Genomic DNA, 17,931 nt, shown 5'->3' on the forward strand with positions numbered 1-17,931 from the left:
CCCGGGGCAACCGCTGGCAGATCAAGCAGCAAGAGAGGCGGCGGTGAGGGAGTCTGCTGAGCGCCTTCCCGGTCAGAGCCAACCCCGAAGATGAAACCCCCCACTGGCACTCACATATAGTCAAGAGGATCTAGAGCTGATCAAGAAAATGGGGGCCACCTATGACCCCATCTCCAGACTATGGGTCCACCAGGGAAAGCCAATCTGGCCCACACAGCAAACCAAGGCTCTAATTTAATGCCCTACACAGGATGACCCATTTGGGTCAAGAAGAAAATAAAAATGCTGGTAGATAAAGAAGAGGAGAAACAACTGTTCCTGGGCAAAGACAAGATTCTCCATGCAAGTCACAGCCAGTTGGACATTTTGTGCCAGGTTAATTCAGGACACAACAGGGTGCCCCGTGGGATGCCCGTGCCCTGGGGCAAACCGACTCGGAACTCAATGGGAAATCGACTGTCACAGAGGTAAAACCTGGGCTCTATAGATACAGGTATCTGTTGTGGTTTTTGTAGATACCTTTTCAGGCTGGGTAGAGGCTTACCCGACAAAACATGAGACTGCGAGGAGGTTGCCAAAGAAACTGTTAGAGGAAGTCATCCCCCCACTATGGGCTACCACATATTCTGGGCTCAGGACAACGGACCCCGCCTTCATCTCCCAGGTAAGTCAGTCAGTGGCCAAAGCACTGGGGATAAATTGGGAAACTGCATTGCGCATATAACCCCCAGGAGTTCAGGTCAAGTAGAAAGAGTAAATAGAACTATAAAGGAGACTCTTTAACCAAATTAAACGCTGGCACCTGGCACTAGAGACTGGGTGACCCCTGCTACCCCGGCTTTGTATCGAGCCCGTAAACACACATGGACCACATGGACTTACCCCTTTGAGATTCTTTATGGGGCGCCTCCCCCGGCGGCCAGCCTCTTGCATCCTTACCTCCCATCCCTGCTGATAGCCTCCCCTTCCAGATCACATTGCAGGCGCTAACAGATTGTCCAGAAGGAGATTTGGCAATCCTTGCTAGGTTGCCTACCAAGAGCAGGCGGACCCAACTAACGATACCTCACCCGATTCCAAGTGGGAGATTCGGTTTGGGTTCAACGGCATCAATTAAAGAACCTGGAACTGCGGTGGAAGGACCATTTGTCATGCTACTAACCACCCCAACGGCACTGAAAGTAGACAGCCATCTGCGCTACTGATTCACGCCGCCACGTCAAATTGGTACCTCCGTTTCCAGAATCGAACCACGGCCACGGAGATGGAAAGCCCACCGTACCCCAAACCCTTTAAAGATAAGACTTTCACACTTCTAGTTTTCCCTTTATTTTGCCAATAAGACGACTTCTTCCAGTCCCACGCTCCCAAGTCATTAACTTGGGAGGTCCTAAACAGTCCAGGGGGACATTGTTCTGGTCTGTCTCTGGAACGCATGCCCTCTGGACTTGGTACCCAGAACTGTACCCATACTTGTGTAAGCTGGCAACAGGAGCGCCAGGGTGGGACTTTGAAGGGGGCTACCCCTGGCCCTGCTTCTGCCTCCATGACTGCAGACAGAGGGTGGTTGAATCCTCTTCTGAGTCACAATTCGTTTGTAGAATTGCAGAACCATCTCCACTTATTTCCATCATCCCAAGGGCTAACTTTAGTCCCAGTTTATACAATGGATTGACCTGTGCAGTAGCTTCAAAGACAACAGTGATGGATCAAACGTATCAAAAATGTTAAATGGGGGCTCACAGGAGCGGTATGCTGTTTGATCGGATGCCACTTTTGTGTTAAATCTGAGCCAGCAGGAAAAAGACATTTCTCCAGCATCCATTCAGAAAGATATATTTTTCTTTTATCGAAAAAGAGAGGCTTTGACTACTTACTGTAAGTTCTCATGGGAAAGCACAAACACACAGTGTCCTGGAGCCTCTGCCTCAGAGAGCGGTTCCCTGTCCATGTCGTGCATGGAGCTGACTCCATAGCGCCACTCTCGCCTCTGAAGGCCGCTTCGAGTTCTACCAAACTTTTTCTCAGTATCCAAGGAACTCTGGCTGGCGCTGCTTCTGCGGCCCCGCAGGCATGCCCCGCTGAGGGACGAATGGTGTCCAAAGGAGGGCGAGCTGGGGTCTCCTGGGGGGGCTGCCGCAACTCCCAATTGGAGGAGCCAGCTCAAAGATGTAACCTTTTATGTCTGTCCCAGATCACACCGACCCCGGGCATACCGCTACTGTGGGGGAGGTTCGGACTTCTATTGCAAGTCCTGGGACTGTGAGACGACTGGCCAGGACCATTGGAAGCCCTCCTCTGGCTGGGACTATATCACAGTAAGTGCCAATTACACCCTGTTCCAGGAATGCTGGCTGTGCTTGAGCTCAGCACCCCCTTACTATGAGGGGGTTGCTGTGATTAAAAACCTTTCCAACCACACCTCAGTTCCTCAACTTTGCTCACAGGGCACCCAAAACAAGCTGACCCTGTCCGAAGTATCAGGCAAGGGACTTTGTTTAGGGACAGTTCCTCTTACCCATCAGGCCCTTTATAATAAGACCCTCCGGGTACACCCTGGGAACTATTGGCTTACAGGCCCGAACGGGACCCAGTAGGCCTGCAACATGGGACTGATCCCTTGCATATCGGCTCAGGTCCTCAATCAAACCAGAGATTTTTGTGTCCTCGTTGAGCCATGGCCCAGGGTTATCTATCACAGTCCAGGCTATGGTTCTAACTCAACAGTATCACCAACTTAGACAGGAGACCGAGTTAAACTAAGATAATAGTGAATGGAAGATTCCATTCCATGTATAAAGAAAATGGGGAAATGAAAGACCCCAGCTTAGCCGAGTTGTTTTGTTCAGCACAGGTGTTTTGTTCAACAGAGTTATTTTGCTCAGCAGAGTTGTTTTGCACGGCTGGACAAATACTGGGCCCCTGAGCAGGTCCAAGATAGTGCCAAAACAGTGCACCTGGCCCCAGGCGGGGGACGGAAAGTACCCAGAAAAATACCAGGTGATCCAAAGAACAATAGAGACTGCCCCAGCACCTTCCTGGAACAGGGTGTTGACCCTAGGTTGAACCTGGCCTTATTTGAATTGTCCAATTAGAGCCCTGTAACCATGCTTCTCGCTTCTGTAAACCTTGCTTCCTGCTCTGAACCCCTATAAAAACCCCAATCCCTAGACCACCGGATGGCAGTCCTCCAGGGAGACGCTGTCGTCCGGGTACCCGTTTGGAAGAATAAAGCCTCTTGCTGTTGCATCCGAATACCTGGTCTCAGTGTCTTGGTGACGGGGGTCTCTCAGAGCGAAAGACCTGAGGCCTAGGTCTTTCAAGTTCTGTCTGACAGATGACAATTTCAGACTTTATCAAGAAAGTAGGCAATCTGCATAATGTCTGTCTGTTGCTTAAATTCACACTTTAAGTATAGTGAAACACTTGTCACTTCCAATCTTGAAACTATGGGAATACTCTGAACATCAAAAGTAAATCTTTCATTGTACTTTCAGACCTAGTAATCTTACTCTTCAGAACAGTACAGCTGCCAAAAGTTCAGAGATCTATAAATCTATGAGCTGTAGCTGTCCTCCCCTCCTCAGATCCCCAGGCCTTTCCCACACTCACCTTCTATCTTTGTGTAGTTACTATACTGTAGTGTATATGTCATATACCAAAATATCCACATTTGATAATGATGCAAGTGTTGTAAGTCTAACTTCATGGACTGTGAAGAAGAAGCCATGAGGTGAGACATAGAGGCTGTGGGCTTAGAAAATGACAGGGATTCAGCTGGGTATAGACTCGCAGGATCACATAGAAACTACCAGGACTACTGTAGAACATTTCCTACAAAACAAATTTGAATTGTGAAAAAACTAATGTTAATATTTTCAATTTCCTACAAAACAAATTTGAATTGTGAAAAAAACTAATATTAATATTTTCAATTTTCTACAAGACAAATTTGAATTGTGAAAAAGCTAATATTAACATTTTAATGGGTATTAAGGGAGAGAGTCAACAGAGAGAGTTTTTTATAAAGGACAGTTTGGCCTCACATAGACTTGGTGCAGGCTTAGAGAATTTACCAAGTAAAGTTACATAGGAAATCATTTTAGTGATACTGTAATACTTTGCCTGTTGTACCAAAGAAACTACAGTAGTGTGTTTATAACAGAGATCTCTCTTTCTTGTCATCTTGTTTGTAGTTTATTGAATGCTTTGCTTCCAGCCCTAAAAAAAAAAAAAAAAAAAAAAAAAAACAGTATTGGAGATTGAAAGAAACTGGCCTGTCAAATGCTGCTTTTGATTCTTACTTCAAAGATATTAAAAGTTTAGTAGAGAGAAAAAAGGTGGTGGCTTGGGCTGACCAAACTACCAAACATTCAAACCAAAGTGATCTTCCAGGGATGTCTCTTCTTGTGACCTTCCCAGAGCTTGGACCAATTCAGTCTATTCCTTGTTGTAAGTATTTTTATTTTATTCTATAAATGAAAGCTTATTTCTAAGATTTTTTTATATTCCAATCTACAGAACAGTTGGTTTCTTTTAAATATACTTGGTTATTTGATTACCACTAACAAAGAATCTAGCTTCTAAGTATTTTAATTAACAAGAATCTCCCAGGACCTACCAGCATCTATATATTGATGTTCTGAATAACTAGCAGTTTCATTTTCTTCCCATTCTTATTTAAATTTTAACTTCAATTAAGGGCTAAAGTATATAAAAATATTGTGCAATTTATAATAACTTAATCTTAAAATCAACGAACACTATAGAATTCACTGTTTCTATTTACGTTTGTTATCTCTCATCTTTCTACAGATTTTGAATAAGATATTTTCATTGCAAAGCCGACATATAATCTTGGGTTAACATGATACTTTTTGCAGTGTGGAATGTAGCAATGTGGATTGCCCTGTCTTTGAGATAGCCTGTAGCAATGTGGATAGCCCTGTCTTTGAGATAGCTAATGTTCGCAATTTGTTATGCTTATGTGCCTTCTGACTTGCATAGTCTGTCTTCCCTTGAGTTCTCTGTGTTTGTTCATAAATAAATTTTATTGGTTAAGCCTAGGTTTTGTGAGGTTTCACTTGTAGATTGGCACATTTTGTTCTGCAATTGTTATCAGTTACTTAGTTTACTGTAAACAGTTTAAATCTACCTATATCAGGAATGTGCTTCATTTAAAAGTTTAAGAACTTATGAAATAAATTTTCAGTGATTTAATCAGGATTTTGGTGAGTAGTGCATCTGATTATTTTTGTGGGTGTTACTTAGAATTTGCATTGCTGTTGCCGGATACCTAAGAATGGATTTATTTTGGCCAAAGATTTTGCAAAAGATCAGTCCATAGTCACAGGGGCAGATCATACTGTGATTTGAGGCCACATTCTGGAGGAGTTGACAGAGAGAGAACCAGGAAGGCCAGAAGACCTTGAAATTCATGTTCCTGCCTCTTCCATTGAAGCCATATATCCTCCCACAACAGCACATACAGCTGGTTTAACACGTGAACCTGGGTGAGACATTTTATGTTTATTATTTATTTTATTATTATTTTATATTCACAGCATAGCCATGTATATTTGCTTCCGTGCATTCATAGAACATGATTTGAAAAACCATGATTAGAAAACCAAAACTTTTTTTTTAATTTAAGTACTTTATTGATATTTTGGCTCCCCCCAAAATTAATTTTCCTGTTGTAGATACTTACAATATCAGAGGCCTCAAAACTGAAACTGGGGAGCCCATGTAACAGTCAGAAATGTTGACTGTTGGATCATTTTTTGTCTTTGAGATATACCTCTATCAAAACTTTCCAAAATAAAAAAGATAGTGGCTGAACAATTGTGGCCTCTAGTGTTTATGATAAAGAATGCTGTACCTAGTGCTTAGGAGGGCATACGTTTAATTTTTTAGTAAAGTAAAATAGTAACACATTATTTTTTTTCTTGGATTTATTATTATTATTATTGGATTTTTTTTTCGAGACAGGGTTCCTCTGTGTGGCCCTGGTTGTCCTGGAACTCACTCTGTAGACCAGGCTGTCCTGGAACTCAGAAATCTGCCTTTCTCTTCCTCCCAAGTGCTGGGATTAAAGGCATGTGCCATCAATTATTGATCACTATTGCTTATCAGATAGTATTGATAATTATTGATTACTGTTTATTGATTATTGATTATAGATTGGCATTGATTATTGATTGTTATTCCATCACTGTGATCCCCCTGACTCTGCCTCCCAAATGCTGGGATTAAAGGCCATGCCATCAATTAATGATTGCTATTGACTATTGATTAGACTCGATTATTGATTAGCATTGACTGCTGATTATCGATTATTGATTATCATGAAAATCGATCACTTTTGCTTATTGGCTAGTGTTGGTTATTGGTCATTGATTGGTATTTATTATTGATTGGCATGATTATTGATCATTATTATAAACACACTTATTAATCTTAGATATATTCAATTATGTTCATGGAGAGGGACAATCAGTTCAGTTTAAGTCCTGTGTATAATCATAAACAATATCAACTGGTTTTGTTCTTAAGTTTACAACATACTAAATAGTATTAAGCTTGACTTTTTTCAACTGGTTTAAGAACCTTTAAATCAGAGGCAGTATTTTTATTTAAAGCATGTACACGACATGCTTTCAAAACCTGATTAGATTAACCATAATAAATTTAACTTGTACTCTTATTGAATATTTAAAATAATAAATGATAGAAAATAATATTACAAAAAGCAAGTATTTTGATTTCTCCTGGTGTTTATGTCTAAAGAAAGAAAGCAGAGTCCCATCCGCTTTCTTCTACCTCAGCTTCTCCAAGTTATTCTGAAGTCAATCTTACATCTATATTTTTTTCATTTATATCACTTGTCTCTAAGTGGAAATGTCTAATGTCTATACACCTAGTGTTATTTACTATATCATCAGTGTTTACATTTTCCTGTCACAGAAGTGACTTGTTTCTGTACTTGAGGTAGAAAGTCAAAAATTGAGTTAGAAAGTCAGGCAAATGCTTTATTTCATCACTGATTAATCAGCGTCTTGTAACTCTTTTTGGCCCAGGGTCTTATTATGTTACCCCAGTTAACCTCGAACTGGCTATGTAGACCAAGCTGACTGAACTCACAGATATGGACTCCAGATCCCCCTTCCAAGGGCTGAGATTAGATGTATACAGCACCAGTCCCAGCCATACTACCTTTTAAATCTCAGGTTCTCTTGCAGTTTTGTATTTGGTAATTGCGTGTTGCTCATTGTCTACTTAATGGGCATTAATATAATTTACATTTTTAATTTTTAATTTAATTTTTAATTTAATTTTTAATATAATTTTACATATGCTTCTTATATAATTTACATTTTTCCTTCTTAGCATATGTGATTTCTTTTTCCATTCCTTTAAGAGTCTCTTTTCTGTGAATTGCCTACTAATTATTTCATCACTTTTCTTGTACAGTTGCCCTTGACAAAATATTGTTTACAGACACCTAGCTGTGAAGACATTTATCTGTTCATTTTGTAATACTGAATTACTAAATGTAAATTACTTAGGAAATATTTATGTGCTTAGGAATATGCACATGGGCACACACAGAGGCACACGGCAACAACTAGATTCATTGAGGAAATGAATAAAAAGTAAAGAAGGGCAGTATATAGAAGAAAAGGAAAGGGGGAAATGTAATTGTCTGAAAAAAATTTAAAAAGGACAAAAGGTAAGGGCACCACTGTGCAGTACAAGCCCCTGCAGCATTGGACTGATCCTCTAATAAGGAGCATAGGTCACTTCAACAGAGATTAGGAGTAGGTTGCAGGTAATATGCTGTTTTTAAAACCATAGTCTGTTAGATTTCACTAATAAATTAGAAGAATCTTACATATATATTATATATATGTGTAATATATATGTATATATTATTATATTATACATATATTAATATATATGTGTAATATAATATATCTGTATTTAATATATATAAAATATATATAATATATAATTTATATATGTGTATATAATATATGTAATATATGTATGTAATATATGTAATATATAATATATATGTGTAATCTTTAATATATATGCATGTAATATGTGTAATATATGTAATATATAATATATATGTGCATGTGATATATATGATATACATAATATATAATATATATGTAATATGTGTAATATATGTATGTCATATATGTAATATATTTATGTAATATATGTGTAATTTATATAATATATGTAATATATAATATATGTATGTAATATATGTAATATATAATATATAATATATGTGATATATATATATATATATATATATATATATATATGCATATATATATATAGCCAGAGTATCTAGACTTGTTTTCAAGTAGGGGAAATGAGCCATACTAAATCATGACATGGGGATTCATCTAACTATTTCAAAGAAAGTCAAGAATGTAACAAAGGAAAGTAAACGCTAAGAATCAGAGTTAGAGAGAAGGCAGATCACATGCGATTATTGTCAGGAATTACACATTTATTTTGAATGATACATGTATGTTGAGCATGATCTTAGCATAGATGTGAGCTTGGCTGTGTATTAAATCTGACAATGTTGATCAGATCATAATGTGGTCAGGAAACGTCACAGCATTAGGAGAGTATTACAGGAGCAAGTAAAGATGGAGTTGCATCAGATGAGAATTAGAATTGCTGAGAATGGTATGGCTCCTGAGATTTTTGAGCCTGAAATCTAAAAGGAGGGGTTCACGTTAAAATGGTTGGAAAAGACTTCACATGTTACAGGTTTTCAGAGTCAAAATTGTTTATATTCAGGAGTTTGGTTAGTGCTTTGTTAAATTTGCCTTAGAATAGATGTGAAGTGGAGATGTCCTGGTGCACAGGTAAAACTCGGCCATTCAGGAGAGAGGTCCTGGGTAGTGAACTATAGCTTTTGAGGTTAGTAACATTTACATAATATTAAATAATAATAATTGAAAATAATAATTTAAAGCTGAAGGACTGGATGAGGTGGGCAGGGATGTTAGGTCTTTTCCTACATAATATTAAAACAATAATAATAATTAAAAATAATAATTTACAGCTGCAGGACTGGATGAGGAGGGCAGGGATGTTAGGTCTTTCCTTCAGTTCCTCCCTCACCTTCACTGGAATCCAGCTGTCAGGATGTCCTTTCAGGTGCTAAAAATTTATAGTTGAGCTTTTTTCTCAATTCCCTTTATAATCATTTTCCCATCCATAAATTTTTACATTTGTCCTTTCAGTACTCTCCTAATTTATTTTAATATAATAATCTTATACATTGTTTTCTTTTCTTTTCTTTTTTTTTTTTTTTTTTTGGTTTTTTTGAGACAGGATTCTCTGCTGTAGTCCTGACTGTCCTGTAACTCACTCTGTAGACTATCGAATCAGAAATCCCCCTGCTCTGCCTCCCGAGTGCTGGGCTAAAGGCGGTGCACCATCAATTATTGATCATTATTTGGTTATCAATTAGTATTGCTAATATTGATTACCATTTATTGATTATTGAATATTGATCGGCATTATTATGATTGTTATTCCATCGACGTCCATCCCCCTGCCTTCTGCCTCCCGAGTGCTGGGATTAAAGGTGTGTACACCACTGCCTGGCGGCTTTAAAACTTTAAAACACATCATGTCTTCACATTCTTCCCTCTTCTCCAATCGCCTTGAAACCTGCTAATCTAAATTGCTACCATTTAGGGAAAGCCCGCCCCCTCGCGGTCATCCTAAGTAAATACAGTTAAAACATGCTTTCATTCTGTGTTCTGCTTACAGCTGCCTTTCCTTCCTTCCTACTTTTCTCCCCTCCCTCTCTCCTCTCTCTCTTCTCTCTTTTCTCCTCCTCTTCTTCAATTTATTTATTTCATGTGTGTAAATGTTTTGCCCCGAATGCATGCATGCATGTTGCCTAGTGTCCATGGAGGTCAGAATAGTGGGCAGTTTCCTAGCTAAGGGCTAAGCCAGAACTCTAGTGTCTGTCCTAAGCTTTTAAGTGGAAACTCCTGAGCTTTGGAGCCCAGACAAGTTAACAATATAAAATATCTATTATAAGATGATGTTATTAACAAACTTTCCAAAGCACCGACACAGTTAACATTCCTTATATACCACCCCACTTTAATGCATTTGTGCACAGGAGTCATCGTAAACACAGAGACCTTCCCTATAGAAAAGTCACAAGATTTGGAGTCCTGGGATGTAGGCCTTCATCTCCACAATCACTGCATGTGTTTATCCAGCCACTTCCAAAGAGCAAGGGTTACAAAGCATTGCTCTTAGGACTTGTCTGAGACCCTGCAATGCTGATGTATATTCTGAATTTACAAGCAGTGACTCAGGCTAGAGAGATGGCTCAGCAGTTAAGAACACCAACTGCTCTTTTCAGAAGTCCTGAGTTCAATTCCAGGAACCAGCAACCACATTGTAGCTCACAACCATCTGTAATGGAGTCTGGTGCCCTCTTCTGGTGGTCTGAAGAGAGCAATTGTGGTGTACTCATCATATATATATATATATATATCTATATATCATATATATATATATAATATATTATACATTATACATTACTTATATATTATTGTTTTAAACCTTTAAAAAAAAAGAAGTGACTCTAGCCTCTTAAGACCAGTCTGTGGCAGACCATCTTCCAGTATTCTGCAACACTACAGTGTTCCATTGAATATTGACAGGGTTTTCTCTGTGTAGCCCTGGCTGTCCTGGAACTCACTCTGTAGACCCAGCTGGCCTCGAACTCAGAAATCCGCCTGCCTCTACCTCCCCAAGTGTGAATAAATGTTGATGGTTATGTTTCTCCTGTGTGTTTCATTTTCTTGTGTGCTTGTGTATCCGGATGTCAGTGTGGGGGCTGTTGTGCCTTACCTTCCACCTTATTTTAGACAGAGTCTTTCTTGTTTAACAGTTTGTGCTCCAGGCAAGGTGACCCTGAAGAGCATACAAATCCTATTGTCTTCATTCTCCACAGTTCTTAGGAAGCCTGAGATCTGACAAATGTCTCTGCCCCTGAGTCTGCCTTTCAAAATTTTTATTTATATGTGTGTGCTTGAGTATATATATTTGCACTTCCTGTTTGAAGGAGCCCTTATGTGTCTGTCGGTCCATCAGATCTCCTGCTTTCATTATGTTAAATTGTTTTGATTAGTACCAGATCTACACAGATTGTAATCTCACCTTGCCAGTTTGACTTGTATCCCTCACTGGGTTTCCTTAATTTTGAAGGATATGTTTCATTTTTCATAAAGTTTGGGACATTTCTGAGTTGTTAATAGAAAATTTATCCAAGTGTGAATTCATTCTTTATTTGTTTTGTATTTTAGGGGTTTTTTTTTTTTTTCCAAATTTAGTTTTAAATGTCTTCTATATTATACAGATGTGTCAGAAGATAAGAGTTTTTAGGTTTTTTTTTTTCAAATTTAGTTTTTAATATTCTTTTATGGTAGAGTTCATGTCAGCGGATAAGAGTACATACTGCTCTTATGTGAGATCTCAGTTTAATACCCAGCTCCTGCCTGTGGCTCACACATGTCTATAATTCAGCTGTAAGAGATCTCACGCCTATGGCCTCTGCTGTTCCTCATACTTACATGGAACCTCCTCCGGCAAACATAATTAAAACCCAAATAAGTTTAGATGCAATAATCTTTATAAAACCAGAATGTTTAAGCTGCTCATTGTAAATATGATTGTCAAATCTTTTTTGTTGTTTCTTTTGGTGGATTTTAAGTTTTGGTTATTGTTAATTTATGAAATAATGGCATGTTTTAAAAAAGTCTCTCTTTGAAAAAAATGATTATTATTTAGTCAAAACTAATGAAAACAATATTTTTTTCCATTTATTTATTTTAGATAGGGTTTCTCTGCATGTAGCCTGGCTTTTCTATAAGTGACTTGGTAGTCCCAGGTTAGCTCAAAATTCATTGGTTTGCCTCTGTTTCTTGGGTGCTAGCATTAAGGCTTATGACAATGCATCTAGTGAAAATACTAATTCGTTTGGAAACATATCTGTTAACTTCTCATTTAAATAACAGAGGAACATCGACTTTTATAAAGAACAAACTTTTAGGACATTTCTTCACTGAGAGAGCTACATAAATACAATGAAATAAGGACTTTTATTTAAACTAACTTCATTTAATAATGCACACTCACAATGCATTTCTATGGTCTTATGACCCTATTAATTTAACTTTTTAATAGGAATAGAAATGGCTACTACAAACTTGGCAATGGGAATTTTCCACTCCTCTCAGATTTCAATGGGAGTGCTTAGCAATTCCTCAATACTATTGTGTACCTTTTTCATATTTACTGGGAAGCACTTAATGCCCAAAGACCTGATTATAAAACAAATGACTTTTGTCAACCGCTTTGTCTATCATCTCAAGAGGCATTCCACTGGACAAGGTTAGATTTTGGATTTAGGAATTTCCTGGACTGTATTGGATACAAATTGATGCTGAATAACCAGGGTGATGTCCGTGTATGCCATGTGTATACTGACTAGCTTCACAGCAATTACAGTCAGCCCCAGCAACTGTGAATGAAGCTGAAGCACAGAGCCACCAAATCCATTGGCGCCTCTTAGTCACAGAGGTAGCTTGTGCACTCGCTTCTAAACATCTTGACTCTAGCAAGAGTGTCAGGCCCCAGGTACAACAAAATATGACTTAACAGGTGGAGTTACTGGTACTGTTCATTGCTTGTTTCTGGCAATGTAGCAACTGCAGCCAATATGTTGTGCCTTTCTTATGGACTGTGTCTGGGACTCATGTCCTGCTCAAGTGACTTCATGTGTGTGTATCCTCTACAGATGCAAGAGACAAGTAAAGTATATCTACTGTACTCAGAATTTTCTGAAAGTTTCCTCTGAGAGCCACTCAGATTATCCTCACCCTGCTGTGCTTATATGTCATCTCTTATTCATTCTCTTTTATTGTGATCATCTTATAACCTACACCAAATATCCAGTGCTAAGGAGAGTTAAGTAGACTTATATTTCTAGCATTATGTTTTTCCACCTTTTGTCCCGTTGTGTCATTAGCAATAGGAAGTTGAGTTCCAGCCTGTTTTACCCTGCTGTGGTAAAAGATAGCTATCTTCAAGTGTGGCATAACCCTGGTTGTCCCTTTTACTTCTAAATATGCATTATCTTTTTATCTGTTGTAGGATGCTAAGGCAATAGTATGGAAACACTAAGCATCCAGTAACTGACTTTTTCAGTGTGGAGTACTCACTAGCCATTTGATCATAGCATTATCCTTACAGACTTTGCTATCCAATAATGTGTAATTTTTCAACTAAATTTATATAAAATATATAGGTTTATCACATACAAAATTTTAACATGGAAATTAAGCAACATGTAAATGAAGATGATAAATTATAAGGAGGAGGGAACACATGTGATGGCTCAGGAAAGTTTTGCTTGTGTGTGTGTGTGTGCCTTCATTTTTATTTTACATGTATGGGTATTTTTTCCTGCATGTATGTCTTAAAACATGGATAGAATACCTTAAAAGGGCATTGGACCCCTTAGGAGTGAAGTTACTCATAATTCTAAGAAACTATTTAATGGGGAAAATCAACCCTGGATCTCCTAGATGGTCACAACATGCTTTTAACCTCTGAGCAGCATTCCAGCTCCAAGCTGCTGTTCTCATATGTAGACACTACAGTCCTCCAATGTCACCAATGGTCTGAAAATGTTCTAATAATTATGGAAATGGAGGTCCCCTTAAGAAAATTAGTCTCAGACAGGCAAGTGTTACTTTTTCTATTATGTGATTCAAAGTAAAAATATGAATTTCTGAGATGAGGAAAAGATCCACAGTGCAGGAAATGGGAACATGGATGAGATACTGAAGGGAAGAACATGACACAGGCACATAACACACATGTATGAAAATACCACATTTGTATTGGTATGTACAATTAATACACTCTGTATATTAAAAAGTAATTAAAACTTGTCACTATATCTCTGTGGCCCACTAGGTTCATTTTACTTCTACATCAATCGTCCTGAGTCTAGTATGTTCTGACACACAGAGTGCATGTTTAGCACTCAGGAGTTGAGTGCAGAGTCATAGGGAGGCAAGCTTAAGACTGAGAAGGCATGTCACAGGTGCCATACTTAAGACTCAGGGGGCATGTCCTGAGACACAGGGAGCATGTTTAGGACTCTGGGGGCGTGTCCTGAGTCACAGGGAATGTGCTTAGACTCTAGCATGTATTCTTTCCTGATAATGAAGACTAGAGAATTGTGCAAAGGCTTGACCATATTAATACACTCACAGGGTTTCTGTCTTCATGTTTCTATTACTATAAAGAGAAATCATGAACAAGGCAACTCCTATAAAAGCAACAGTTTAATTGGGACTGGCTTACAGTTTCAGAGATTTAGTTCTTTTTCTTCATAGCAGGAAGCAGGCAGGCATGAAAGAAAACATGATGCTGGCGAAGAAGCTGACAGTTTTGCATCTTGATCCAAAAGCAGCCAGGAAGAGACTGTCTGCCAGGTAGCTAGTAGGAGGGCCCATTCTGCACTGGGTAGATCTTCAAAGCCTTCAGTGATGCACTTCCTCCAACAAGGCCACATCTCATAATAACTTCCTCCCACTCCCTGAGCCAAGCATATTTATACTACCATATTCCACTGCCTGGCCCGCACATGGAGACCATATTTAAAAATAGCATAATACAAAATATGTGAGGTTCAAATTAAAAAATCCCATCATCTATAGAAGTCTCATAAATGTTAAAAGTCTAAAGGTAAAAGTCTTTTCTGAGATCATTCCAATCATGTAACTCTAATCCCCTATACTTTCAAAAAATACCACATAATATCCATTCAAATTGACAGGATATACATCACCATTTCTAATCACCATTGTGAGAAAATACTGGGCCACAAGAAGACCAAAAGCCAACAAGGCAATCTCCAAACTCTGCATCTCCATGTCTGATGCCAAGAATTCTTCAGATCTCCAACTTTTTCCTGACCTGCTCACTGCAGCACCAATTCTTCCTCTTGTGCTGATTTTCTTTCCTGAAAGTAGTTTTTCCTGAGAAGGTATCTTATAACTCCGGAATCTAAAACTCTTGGGGTCTGCAAAGTAACTTCAAAATTACAGCTTCTTGTTCCAGTATCTGGGATCCACAGATGATCTTCTGTGCTCCTCAAAAGAAGCTGGGTCTCTCTCCAGCTCTTCCTTCTGTAGTACACTAGGTTCTGCTTGACTCCACTCAACTTCTGCTGCTATTCTTCTGCTCATCCCATAAGACTGACATCTTCAATGTATTGGGTTTTTCTGTTACAAAGAGTCTTGACTGCATTCCTCTTATATGCTCCCTTCATGGTGCCAAGCCTCAGCTGCACTGCATGAAACATTCATGCCTTAAAACCAGTGCCACCTCAGTGAGTCTTACCCAGGACTGAGTCAAAGTGCACCACAAGGGACAAACTTGGTTCCCTCTGGAATATGACTTATTTCTCCTCTCAGAAGACAATTACCAGAAGATGTCACCTCAATGGTGCTGGTTTTCTTCTTCATCCCCACTAATTCTCTAACTACAGCCAACCACCATCAGTTTGTCTCAGTCATCCCTTCTGTTCTTTCCCCTAAAGCAGAGCCACATGGACAAAGCTCCTGAGTTCCTCTGCTGGCTGGGGCTGGAATATTGCCCCCTTCTATTACATCATCACCAGCTTTCTATTTTTCAACAACTTCACTGTCTAAGCTCAGCTGTCTTTGAACTTGCTCTGTAGATGAACCTTGAACTCAGAGATCTTTATGGCTCTGTCTTCTGAATGCTGGGTAATACGTGTGTAACACTTTGCCCATACCTAAACTTTTCCTTACTTAAAATGTGTTCTGTACCAGGAAGACTTGAATCAGAGATCTGCTTGATGTTTATCTGGAATTTAAGGAATATACCTCCATGCCTGTACTTAAGTATTTTATTTCAGATCTTAAAATGATAACCCAGAATAGTAACCACAATCCATCAATTGTCAACTTCACACATACTGGTAACTCTTGTGTCCACATGAAAACAACAACTAGGTAATAATAATGTCTAACACTGTACAGTTCTCCATTGTCCAACTTCACATCCATGAGTTTAGGTGGATGGAATCTTGCCCTAATGTCACCATTCCTTTAATTCCATTTAATATCATTGATCACAGAATTTAGCTTCATTCAACTTCCTGGTTAGATTTTCTCTTTTGACCTAACATTTTATATTTTTTCTCTGTAAGATTACTATGCTTGCTCAAATCATCATGAGACCAAACATAGGTCAAAGGCTTTGCTGGCTTCACTGAGACTTCCTTTGTCAATGCAATGAACACCGACCTCTTTACCTTATCTTCAAGGACACTCTACAGACAAGGGCAAAAGGCAGAAACATTCTTCTGCAAAATATCATAAAAACTATATACAAAGTTCAAATCACCCTCAGTACATATGTGTTCCATATTCATACTAGGACGGCCCAGTAAGTTCGACTTAATGCATATACAGATCCAAAGTATAAAAATCCACATTGCTCCATAAAACAAAACAAAAAACCACAGTCAGGCCTATCATAGCAATACATAAGTCTGGGGTACCAATTTCTGTCTTAGATAGAATTTCCATTGCTAAGAAGAGACATTGTAACCAAGGCAACTGTGTTAAAGGCAAATACTTAATTGGGCCTGGCTTGCACTTTCAAATGTTTAGTCTATTGCCATCATAGCAGGAATGTCAGCATGCCAGCAGCCGTGAGCTGGAGAAGGAGCTGAGAGTTCTGCATCTTCATGAGAAGGCATCCAGGAAGAGATTGTCTTCCAGCCAAGTGGTAGGAGGGTCTGTTTTGTACTGGCCTGAGCTCCAAAGACCACCACCATAATAATTCAATTCCTTCAAAAAGGTAACATCTCCCACAAGGGACATCTCTTAATATTCCCACTTCTTAGGGTCAAACAAATTTAGATCACCACAGTTTATTTCTACTATAAATTCTTTCATGCTTTTTAAAAATGATTAGGACATGCAGAGGTTTGACATGTTGATTACTTTCAGATTGTTTCTCTCTCATATGTGTTCATTTCTGTATTCAGAAACCACAGTGGCACATAAACCATTTCCCAACTTTAGAACAATCAAAAGGTTTTTGCTCAGTTTGTGTTCTTTTATGTCTTTGGAGATGAAAGAGATATGCACAACCTTATCACATTCATTACATCTGTAATGTTTCTCTGAAGTGTATGTGCCTTCAAGTCTTTGGAGAGTTCAGTGACATGCAAAGGCTTTATCATATTGACTACATTCATAAGGTTCACTCTGCACATTTTCTTTTGTGTATTCAGAGATGACTGTGTCCTGGAAAGGCTTTGCCTCATTCATGAAATTCAGTTTCTCTCCAGTATGTGTTCTATTATGATATTGGAGACCACTCTGACATGAAAAGGCTTTACCACATTGATTACATTCATAAAGTTTCTCTCCAGTATGTGTTTTTTTAATGATATTGGAGACCACTGTGATATGAAAAGTTTTTACCACATTGATTACATTCATAAGGTTTCTCTCCAGTATGTTGTTCTATTATGATATTGGAGACCACTTTGACATGAAAAGGTTTTACCACATTGATTACACTCATAAGTTCTCTCTCCAGTATGTGTTCTTTTATGTCTTTGGAGATGACTGTGACATGAAAAGGCTTTACCACATTGATTTACATTCATAAGGTTTCTCTCTGGTATGTGTTCTTTTATGTCTTTGGAGATGACTGTGATTTGAAAAGGCTTTACCCACATTGATTACATTCATGAGGTTTCTCTCCAGTATATGTTCTCTTATGGATTTGGAGAGTACTGTT

At 38.6% G+C, this 17,931-nt stretch overlaps 1 pseudogene; it reads left to right on the forward strand.

The window, feature by feature from the left end:
* The first annotated feature begins 282 nt into the window (after positions 1-282).
* LOC117695985 (vomeronasal type-1 receptor 4-like) lies at positions 283-13,008 on the forward strand (annotated as a pseudogene).
* The last annotated feature ends 4,923 nt before the right edge of the window (positions 13,009-17,931 follow it).

Source organism: Arvicanthis niloticus (genome assembly GCF_011762505.2).
Source record: "Arvicanthis niloticus isolate mArvNil1 chromosome Y unlocalized genomic scaffold, mArvNil1.pat.X SUPER_Y_unloc_2, whole genome shotgun sequence".
NCBI lineage: Eukaryota > Metazoa > Chordata > Mammalia > Rodentia > Muridae > Arvicanthis > Arvicanthis niloticus.